Genomic DNA, 11,715 nt, shown 5'->3' with positions numbered 1-11,715 from the left:
CGATTACGCACGGAAGAACGGACGGACAGAAGGACGGACAACCCGAAAAACATAATGCCTCCGGCGACACTTCGTGGCGAAGGCAGAAGCATATCAGAGGTAATAATCTAAAAAGGTAAAATTGACATAGGTTAGAATTGTCACAGGTTGAGTAGGCCTATACTAAAATAAATCAACTGAAATAATAGTTTGATCTAAAAAAAAAATATGCATTAAGATGTGATTCCAGATATGACAGTAAACCCTGTGAGTTTTAAGTGTTCGATGAAATAACGATAAAAAGCGACGTAGAAGGGCATGACTATTGCTCGTACACTGTCGTATAGGAATTCGACATTTGAATTTTATTATGTCCATCAAAGACGGTATGATTTAATGAAGAATATCACCTTGTCATGTTATTGGTGAATTACCGAATTCATTTTTTAAATCGCATGTCCGATCTTCTTCAATAGTATAGGTGATATTTTCATTAAACCCACCCCTCGAAACAGTATGCATCTGCATGAACATCGACTGATTCTCCGGCTTGGAGTGAAAAGGCATAGTTACACATGAGCTACATAGTCTTATTACTAATCCCCTATTAGCAAAACGATACAAAGTACCATATAGGGTTATCTTACACTGCAAACGCATGCAAATATCATTGCCGTTGGTTTCTATAAATTGAAGACAGGAAAAGAAGAAGAAGAAAAAAAAGGTAGTCTTGTCGTCCTCCATAAGAGTGTATGCTTAACTAACATGCATTCCGATTAATCATTTGGTGTTGAACAAAATTCTAACCTGCAAAGTACCTTTAATATCATTGAAATTCTGTGTATTCTCCTACTAATCTTCCATCGAACGTTAAATGGACTGTACAGTACTGGTTGAGGTGGGAATTCATGTTTTGAACATTCCTAAGTGAGATAATGAGAAACCTCTTATGAAATATGAAAAAGCATGTAATTTTAAGAAGGATTCAACGTTTATTTGATGAAATTGGTTTCAAATGGCTGAGATATCTAAAACAGTGATAATAATAAAAAGCGACAGGCCACGCCTTTTATTACGATCTCTTTGTTTCACCTTGTTTTTGGATATCTCAGCCATTTCAAAACCGATTTTCATCAAATAAACTTTGATACCCCTTAGAATTGCATGCTCTTTGACATCTCATAGAGTGGTTTCTGAATATCTCGCAAAACGTTAAAAGATAAATCCTAACCTCGACCAGAACTGTACTCCTTTAACTCTTCCTTGACTAAACAATAAGACAACGTGACAAATCGATTCATTGCCACTTTGGGCAGTCGAACACCTCATTTGCAAATCGGTAACATTTACCATTTCCAAATCCTTGCACTCCCATACACTGTAACAACCAATCACCGACTTTCTCTTGGCTTAGTTCGTAAAGGTGCCCTTTTCACAAGACGTCGCTATGCCTGGCAAGCATTTCATAAAACGCTTGATGAATACCATGGCTTTGCTTGGCCACGCATATTCAGCATAGTATTTGTATAACATTGAAACCTTGGTGAGTCTACCCATTTACCGTGTCAATGCAAGCAATTTGTGCTTTCAACACAATAATGTGTACCACTCTTACCACTCCCTCTCATACGTCAACTCCACTGGCTGCCATGCAGTCAAGGCAAGGACATCCTTCAAGCCTCTCGAACTGGTCTACAAAGTAGTACATTTGGGAGTGTCTGGTACGACATTCTCACTCTAGGCGCATTCATCTTTTATCATCTCGTCACTCATTCATCCATGCACTAACAAACTATAGCTGGCGATACAGCCTTTCTCCTCTACTGGAATAGGCTCCCTACTCTTCTGAAATCATCACCAACAATTGATCACTTCAAACAAAATTTGATACCTATTGTTTTGGAATACCTATGTACGCACTGGACTCGTACTGTCGCTGTCTGGTAATTTGTATATATTTGAAATCCTATGGCGACCAGAGATGACATCTCATATAGCGCTTTGTGCCCAGTGGAAAAGGCGCTCTAAAAAAATAATGCCAATCATTATTATTATTATTATATTTATAATAATAACAATGAAAAAAGAACCCGGCATAGTGCTGATATAAAAGTGTTTTGGTATTTCAAGCCCCGTAAAAGATATACACTTAACTGACATGTACCAACTGAGTCGACATCACTGTGTACAGTGGATATAATAATATGCATATGAGTGAGCTAACTATGTCATAACCTCACAATTTTCCATTGATTTTGTAGAAAAAATGACAAAAATTCTATATTTCTGTCATCGAAGTCTGAAACATGGTGTTATTCCTGGTTGAATATAGTGATCAGTTAGATATACCAGGATTTGAGCCCTGGGCATAATTGCGTTTGAATGGAAAAAAAAAAATGGAAATTTCAAAATTTTATGTACAAACTATATTGCAAGTTGTGAGGGGATAGTATGCTCACTTTGCAATTTGCATATTCATATTGACCATTAAAGAACTACTGTTTCCTGAAAAAAAAAATAGCGAAACTTCAAAATGTCATAACTTCCTTATTTTTCACCCGATTTCAATCAAAATGTTACCGTTGTACTCATAAAATGTTACTCTTTCTTATCAAACTAAATTATATTTGGACTAGATGTTAGGCAAAGAAGAACCCCCACTTCTGAACAACAAAAATAGTGACTTTAGATTTGCCCCGTCCCCTTCTGGGCGATAAAGGCGTTCCAGTCATTGTCGAAAAGCACGGTGCCGTCTCCTTTCCTCTCCGACCACACAGCGGAACCCATGTAATCCAGGACTTCCCGATAGAGCTCCGGGGCCGCAGAGCCGCGGAAGTCGCAGACATGAGAGAGGAAATCGACCAGGAGGTTGCCCTCGTCGGACTCGGGATCGAAGCAGCTGGTGACATCAACACGCGACACCTGTCTCACGACTGTGAACGGGATGGCGTTGGCGGGTGAAGGCGTCGCGCAGGTTCTGCCTATACATTTTGCTGTTACCATCCTGGAAATTGAAGTAGCGTTGCCACAGTTGCCACAATCCACTCGAATCTAATGCAGTGTTAGCCAATTTACAGCAATTGAAATAGATTATAAGCAGAAAATCAATATCTATTCAAAACGACGGAAACAGTGAATCAAAGGCACCTGTAGTGGTAATTGTGTTTAGGTCAAAATCATTTCTAGAAGGAGTCCTGCTGACAGTTGTAGGGCATTCAAATTACACACATTTGAGAAACATGTATTGCTCAGCATTGACGTTATAATTGCATAACTTACGTAACGCTTCATTCATGTTTAGCATTCTGTTTCACATACCGATAAAGTTATTTTTTTCATTTAAGTATGTCATGAGATATTACGTTAATGATATGAAGTACAATGTAGGCCTACAATTGCTCATCCTATGTGCTATTTTCTACCTCGCTACCTTTACACGTCAATTTGGGATGCAAATATTAAATATTTGCATCCAAATTGACGTGACAAATTGACGTGACAAATTTTGTGGCCTACCCATCCGATAATGGTGTTATATCTATGTACCTCTCTCTCTCAGTCAGTACATCTGTCAATCTATCTATCCAATGCATTTTAAATAGTTATTTTATTTTCTCCCCCGTTTTTACCTGCAAGAACAATGACCAACAGCATTCCACCCTCCTCCAGACAATCATGTAGATAGTGAATGGTGTCGTTCAAATCGTCCATGTAGTAAACTGAGTGAATGGCACTGATGAAGTGGTACTTCGGATGGACGCCCGTTTCTTTCTGCTTCTGTCGATAGATCTCTAGCGTCTCCCGGCGAAGATCGAAGTCAATCCGGGCGAGTCCTTCCTTTCCGTTGCAATCAGTTCACGGTACATCATATCAAGCTGCCTGGCAGCGGGTTCGATCACGATGTTTCGAACGGCCTGGAAACAATCTCGGATCTTGGCGGCCATTTTGCTATCCATCTCTCCTAAAAATGAATGTTAGATACACTGTACATTACGTGATAGGTTTGGGTATAGGAAACTGAACAAGAACATAGACTATGAAAGCACGATATTATTCACAGGGGTGAAGGTTCAGGTATGAGCTTCTTCAATTTGTCTCCCTCCTCTCCCTCCACAAAAACATAGACTGTCTCACTCAAAAAGAAAAACAAACTTAGGAAGAAAGACAAACTTATCCAAACAAGGCGTGCTATGAGGACAACAGCCGGGTTCTCGCACTTTTGTCAGGAGCCCTATAAACTGTCACCCTGCGAAAACACACTGGACAAAAATGTACGCTTAAAATTCTGCAGGGCTAATACAAGCAAGGAAGACGAGGCAAAAACGGGGCATGAAAACTGTAATTTTGTATGATACCCTGTTTAGAGTCCCACTGTCTAGGAGGACCACAGGAGGACTTCCGGAGGACATGTGAGACAAAAAACAAAACAAAAAAAAAAACACAAAAAAACAAAACAAAACAAAAAACACAAACAAACAAAAACCCGACCTTTTTTATACTAACTCAGCGGGCGGGGGGACCTTCCGTTTAGTTTAAGAGTCCCCTTGTCGTCTACCGTGTTGTAATAGTGGACAGATTCAATGGTGAACAAAATACAGTTGTTTAAAGATTAATTTGTAACAACTTTAATCCACAATCACAAACGATTGTCATGGTAATGACAGCTGCTCTGACCGTATCACTCAATAATAGAATACATATAATATGCATACATTTGTGATAAATGTAGAGCGCTCAGAATGCAACATCCCCCTCCTTCTGAAAAGCTATAATGACGAATATACTTTAACTACATAATACCATATGAAAAAGTTGTTCACATTGATCTTCCAAGTATTATGAATGTAAATCTCTGACACAGAATACTTAAAATGTAAAAGCTTGTTTGAGATCTGCATAGATACATTGAATAAGATATTTTATAAATAGGCATGTAAATGAAATCTGTTCTACTTCAAACAGCTGGTCTCATTAATGCAATGACTCAAAAACTCCTTTCATCAGTATTTAAGTTTTACATTTAGCATGTATGATATATATACTGAACAAATCTCGACATATCTCGTATCGAAAGATAGGACGAATAAAACAATAACGTATTCAAACTATTCAAATTCATAAAATTCTTCCATCCAGATGTTTTCATTGCAAATGATTGACAAATTGCCCTACGTCGACGTAAATAAGCAATGAATTGATCAGTGTTTTAGCAGTAGCCATGATAAAAAAAAAAGAATCATGGGCGTACATAGTCGAGCAGGATTCGAACTTTCGACCTCCTGATCACCGGACAGGCGTCATCTCCACTAGACCACCGAGCTTTCGCCCGACAGCAAGTGTTGGTTCTAATCCTTATTATAAGGATATCCTCAAGATGCTATCGTTGGGAGTTGCTACTTCGTAGGATCTTGGTTCCTGATGCACTTTGCTCTAAGAGATTGTTATCGTGAAAATTACTCGATGTTACATATCATATAAGAAAAACTTGATGGTTTGTATTTTTACAAAACTTGTGATGAATAAGTGTAGACAATAATGTTTTTGCTGCAATTCTACAATTAGGAGGGCCATCGGTTGATGCACGTTTGTCACTCGAGGACGACTTTATTCTTATAAGGTGGGGCAGACTAGTGTAACGGGCTGGTGGTTTGCTGCCGCCTGACGTTGGTAGAGTGCTTGGCGAAGGGCAAGGGCAAGCGAATAACACTGAGATTCAGCAGTAGAAATCCGAATAAATCCACACCTATCTGGTTTGTACAGACAGCTGATTGTGACGATTTAATGATTTATTAGACGGCATAACTTGTGATCATTGGCCTGCATTGAATCACTGCATATCAATCCCATGAATGATTGCGGACGACATGCTTCGCATGTTCTGACTGGTGGTGTACGGTGAATAGAGGCGTGTTATGATCAACGGTCGTGACAATACACTGGAGTACCCCAGCGTATCAACGGTCTTTTTAAGCACCACTCAACGGGCGGATGAACGGCGACGCCGCTATTTCGCCCCGGCATGTGATCTTCCAGGGTGCCTTATACACACTCGTATTAACACAGACAGATCCCATTCTGAGAGTTAATGTATGCGCATACAAAATATGTCGTTAGGCACAGACCAATGAAAAGCAATAGAAAAATAATAAGAAAGAGAAAAGAAGAGAAAGCAGAGTTTGCAAGAGCATGGGGCACAATGCACAAAACCTGCTGTGAACACAAGTAAACAAACACTAGTTGAGTTACACGAAAAACGAGAGAAGGGCCCAAAAGAAGCAAACATTCAAACATAAACATTCAATAACGATTATATTACTGGTTTTCAGGCCTCTTTTGTTTGTTTAGTTCCTGTTAGGCTTATAATATGCCCTACTCTGTCACTCTTTCTTTTTTAAGTTACTTGGTTCCTGTAAAAGGGGGCACAAAAGACCAATAGAGTGCACAGCGTTCATTTTCTAAGGAAGGTAGATTTAAAGAAGCACGTAACTTCAATTACTTTTAATATTGTAGTATAACGTACTTCACTGATGTTTTGATTACGGGTTTGGATTAATGGTTGTCTCCGAGTATTTTGCATTTTACTTTATACACGCTGGCTTCTAAATATACTTAACACTTTTAATTTGTCAGCTGCCCTTATTGTTACCATGTCGGATAGAAGTTTGGCAAGCTTCTGGTTGTAGCAGAGAATGTAAGAAAAAAAATATAGAAACGTAGCTTATGCTTAAAAAGCGATGAATGAGTGTTCTGGTTTCCTCACAAACTACAAATTACGACAATATTTTCGTTCGTTGCGTTGAATAAAAGGTTAGCTGAATATTTCAAACACCTTTAGAACGAACTTGCCTGGGAAAGATCATAGTTACTGACGGTTAAAGTTCTCACCCGAGCCGCTGCCGATTCCCAGCATTGATATTGTGCGTGGAGTCTGTGGGAAAGCGCTCTACGAGCCTTTCAACCACTTGTTGTGGAAAAATCGTATCTCCCCATTTGGCTAGGACCTGGAACTTGGCGGATCGCTTGGCAAAAACATGGAAAGTCTTGGCGTAGTAGTCCGGGTCGTACGCGAGGGGTTTTAACTTGGCTTGCTCCATCGTCGGTCTCGATGCAAATTGATGGTGAGACTAATACACAACACTTAATGCATGTGCTGAACACGTGATCGTGGAAGACAAGGACAGGTCCTGCGAAGCTTCTGAAGTCGTACGATCACCGAATTACTTGTGTAACAGTCACTTATGGCTAGCCAAACAAAAAAGAATGAATAATATACTTTTATCCTATGAAATCGTTTAACTGAAATGTGCGTTGTAGGCCCAGCATCAGAAACATAACTTTGGCCGAACGTCACATGGCCGTCGAGCTAACATTGGCTCACAGTGAACTTGACGTATACACCAACTTTATATCAACCACTTTTCTACCAAAAAAGCAACACTTGTGACGGCTGATGATGATCTGCGACCAATTTATTGCCAATGATGTATGAGATGGTCGTTAATTGCCGCAAATCTGCGACTTCTGTGTACATCGTAGGGCCGAAAAAAAAAAAACCAGAGAGAGCGAGAGAGAGAGGAAGTAGCAAATGTTGTTATGGATATTGAATGATTGGTTTCGAAGGACAGAGAGATGACGGGTGGGAAAAGTGGGAAAATAATTTCCACTTACCAACAAAGCTCTGTATGGATTATGATCAAATCGATGAGGACAGATACACTGACACATATATTATACACACACACACACACACACACACACACACACATAATCTACTCGAGATGAATAATTTGACAGCCAATATCATGAATGTAGTCTCAACTTACTCATAGGTTGTTGAATTAATGCAAATGGTGATCATGATAGGTAGGCTCTTTGATAACAAAGCTTAGTATAGAACGCCCCTTCAATAAACTTAAATTTTAAATTTTCACATATTTTTTTTTTTTCATAATAATTGTGTTCAGACAGGTGAGAGCATGGACAGAATTATGATATCTTGTACTTATTTGCAGGAGTGATAACGCACACTGAAAATGAAACCAAGGTAAGTGTGATAGAGATTTTTTTTTTCTCGTTTTCGTGCATTTTTACTGAAGTGCAACCACTGTCAAAATTTTTGAGTCCTAAACCTGATCTTGAAGTCTCACAAACATACTCTCACTTATAAAGAATTTAATCCATCTTCACACAGACAGAAATCTACACTGCTCGATTGTGTTCACCCATCTTTTTTTTTACCACTATTTTACTTTCTATACAGAGTTTGTTCAGTCTGAGGAGATAATTACACACACACACACACACACACACATACACGATGAGTCATCGATGTCTTCGTATTGTATGTGTAGTCTTGTAAATAAATACCTATATGAGCGAACTCACGATGAGAAGCGTCAGCAATGATTAGCGTGGTTTCTTGTGATGTCATGATATCAATGAATGTCAGCCTTGAACTAATGCTGCTGAATAACGAGTTGTATTCAAAGTAATGGATATGTAAATACAAATTTCCTTAAAAATGAAAGGTCCCCCTTCAGGATTACAACAATTCGTTCGATGGATTCCTTAGTGATAGGCCTAAGTGTCTGAATGACGTATAGATTTTTGTGTCCCTGGGTTGTTATATAAAAGACGGCTGTCATTAATGCCAAGACATGCACATCTAGTGGCAAAAATCTTTCAAAATGGTCATCATAATAAAAGTTGAAGCATTCCCTTTCCAGGGCTTAGTTACACACCTGCTCTTTTGTTTGCGAGGGAGACAGATTTGTAAATGCACATTTCTAGAAAAATTGTCACATAATCGATAGAGTAACATTAACTGCAAAGAAACTCTGATTATTGTTCGGTGTGTTGTAACATCCATTAGCTCAAGGTACATATTACGCATAAACTCACACGTACACACACGTATATATGCGTTAGTACATGTATATATCTATATATATATATATATATATATATATATATATACATATATTTCTTATATAAGGTAGCAGATCGTGTTTGATGAAAGCAGTTTTCTGCACGGACAGTGAGGGAAAAACTTGTCGCAGAAATGAATTTCACTGTGATACCAGGTTCGATGCTCAGTATGGGGAGAAATTCGTGGATTAATGCTGATGATTCTCTATCAGTATCCCATTTAATCCTTGTGTTTTTTATTCTCGTGATTAAATGTGCTTTGAACTCGTCAATCGTAGTTCTTCTGTCCTGTTCCGATAAACAAGGAACCACCGAGATTGATACATTTCTGTACAAGGCACTCGTCATGCACGACTTTATGTCCTCGTTCATATTTACATCGTTCTTTGTCTGTATCATACTGTCCGGTCGGATATCTCTGGGCATGATTCGAGTAAGTTGTCAACTTTCTGCTTGTGTGATGAGCGTCATGTTTAATACTTCTGGATGGCTGCTAAGTGGAATTGCGATCAACAAATACGTTTATGTGTCGTCGCCCCTGAAGTACTTCCAGCGGGTTACACTGCCGAGGGTGAAAGGGTGCATGTGCCTCGCCCTTGTCGTGTCTCTCAACGCGCTCGTCATGCTGCCGGTGGAAAATTTCCCGTTTTCCAGCCCAGCAGAATGTTCAATCCAAGGGCTTTTGCAGCAAACCCACACTGACCCAAAGCCGTACCTCCTGATGATGCTGATTTTTATTACATTTCCCATCACCGTCGCTGTCTACTTCAACGTCGCTCTAATCCGCCTCGCGGCCAGGCAGTCTCGAGCAATTGATGCAGCCGCGCTCAAACCTCCTCGCGCATTTATCCATCGGGACAAAGAACATGTCAACTTTTGCATTCGTCCAGTGAATGGTGGAGTGAGGAATGTTATCGCTGTGAGTTCTATGGCCATTATCACACTAGTAATTGTGAGCTCAGTAATGATATCTTCTGCTCTCTTACCGAACACTCCCAAACTGAACGAACTGTATATCCTCCTTGATATCGCGATGATCTTGTGGGACTGCAAGATGATAATACTAGTTGCGAGCGACCCACATCTAAGAAAAGAATTTTGGAAGCTTTATCAAAGATTTTGTTTAAAAGCTCGTGCAACATTTTAGTGCTTTGCAAGTATATTCCTATCAATTTCAGCATATTCATCTAAGAACTTGGCATATACGTAGACAGTTTATTCATTTCCAGAAGAGCACTACCCAATAGGGCGGTGAGTTGGCTCAGTCGGTAGGGCGTCTTCCTCACGATCACGCGGCCCGGGTTCGAACCCGAGTCTGGACTGAGCAATGTTGTGTGGTAATAAGCATACCGTCCCCTCTAGCAAGAGGCATAACACTCTGTCCCTCGGACAGGACATAAAATGGAGGTCCCGTGTATGAGAGAGTAACAACTCTTGCACGTAAAGGATCCTGCTTCTTTCATTCATCGCAAAGAGCAGGGTGTTTAACCCGGTGAAGTAGTCCCCATCTCACATCCAACTGGACCCCATGGAAGACCAGCTTAAAGTAGCTGAATATGGGCTATCCAGCCATCGCTCAGATGGAAATGAACAAACAAACAGTATTATGTTAAGACCTGACATTTCACGAGTAAAATCGTCCCTAAATCCATGTTCGAGTCACTCAGGACAAATATTTTATCCATATCATTCTATAATGTGCGCAAAAACGATTTTGATTTAAAGTTTTTCACTGAAATAAGAAACAGACAAAAAATTCGCACAGTCGATTCTCATTTTTTTTTTCTAAACCCAAAGTGTTGGACTGCAGTAAATGACACTTCGATTGTGATAGTGACAACATTATAACTAGCTGTACTATACCCATCAAACTTAATTCTCTTGCTTTATTGAAATGTTTTGCATTTCAAACCATCTCATCTAACTTTTCAAAAATAGGTCCTAAATCAATAGTGTGGTCTATTTTGTATAGATCTGACTAATTAAATCTATTACTGTTCTTTCACGGTTACTTTTCCTTCATTCGTCTGCAATTCGTGATCATCTAAAAATCTATAATATCCGAAAAAAATGCAATTTAGAATATTTTGGTTACGACTACCCATGTAGTTGAGGACGTTATCTGGAATCCCATCAAAACATCCATCAATTTTTATTGCATTATTACTGTACATTTATGTAGAATATTTGTTTACAACTACCCATGTAGTCGAAGACGTTGTCTGGAATCCCATCAAACCATCCTTCAATTATTATTGCATTATTACTTTCCTTCATCTCTTTTAAAATTTCACCACCAAAAGTGACCATTAAAAGAATGATTCAATTCAATCCCTCCCTCAAAAATAAAGATATACGTTCGCAATTATAAATCGTCATCCCTGGTATAATGCAATCCATAATTATACACCTACCATTCTCATTCCTAATTGCTTTCACACATGAACATCTATTTTGGAATCAGTTTATGTAAGCGCCACTTAACTACGACATTTGCCATTTCAAATTGTGCAAAGAAAATAAGCACACGCTTTCAAAGTATATGGATAGACGTATATTGCAGCGTTCGATAAGTGAATTTTAATGAAGACAGTGATTCCATCGCCCTTATGTCTCAGTCTCTGATCCTCTTCGAAAAAAAAATCTGAAACTAATGATACTGAATCAACCTCCCTCATTATGTGGGAGGGAAAGAAGAAAGTTAATCTGTTTTACGTATCCAGGGAGTTTGTGTTTTGATTCTTTGTAACACGACACCAATGAGCGAGTATCTTAATATAGGTTTTCCCGGCCAATTTCACACTTTTG

General features: G+C 39.1%; 1 pseudogene; it reads right to left on the bottom strand.

Annotated features, from left to right (window-relative positions):
* Positions 1-2,664: 2,664 nt before the first annotated feature.
* LOC140229629 (histamine N-methyltransferase-like) lies at positions 2,665-7,073 on the bottom strand (annotated as a pseudogene).
* Positions 7,074-11,715: the final 4,642 nt, after the last annotated feature.

The sequence above is a fragment of the Diadema setosum genome, chromosome 6 (assembly GCF_964275005.1).
Source record: "Diadema setosum chromosome 6, eeDiaSeto1, whole genome shotgun sequence".
NCBI classification, from domain to species: Eukaryota; Metazoa; Echinodermata; class Echinoidea; order Diadematoida; family Diadematidae; genus Diadema; species Diadema setosum.
Note: the sequence above shows the minus strand (reverse complement) of the source record. Positions and strands in the feature narration are given on the sequence as shown.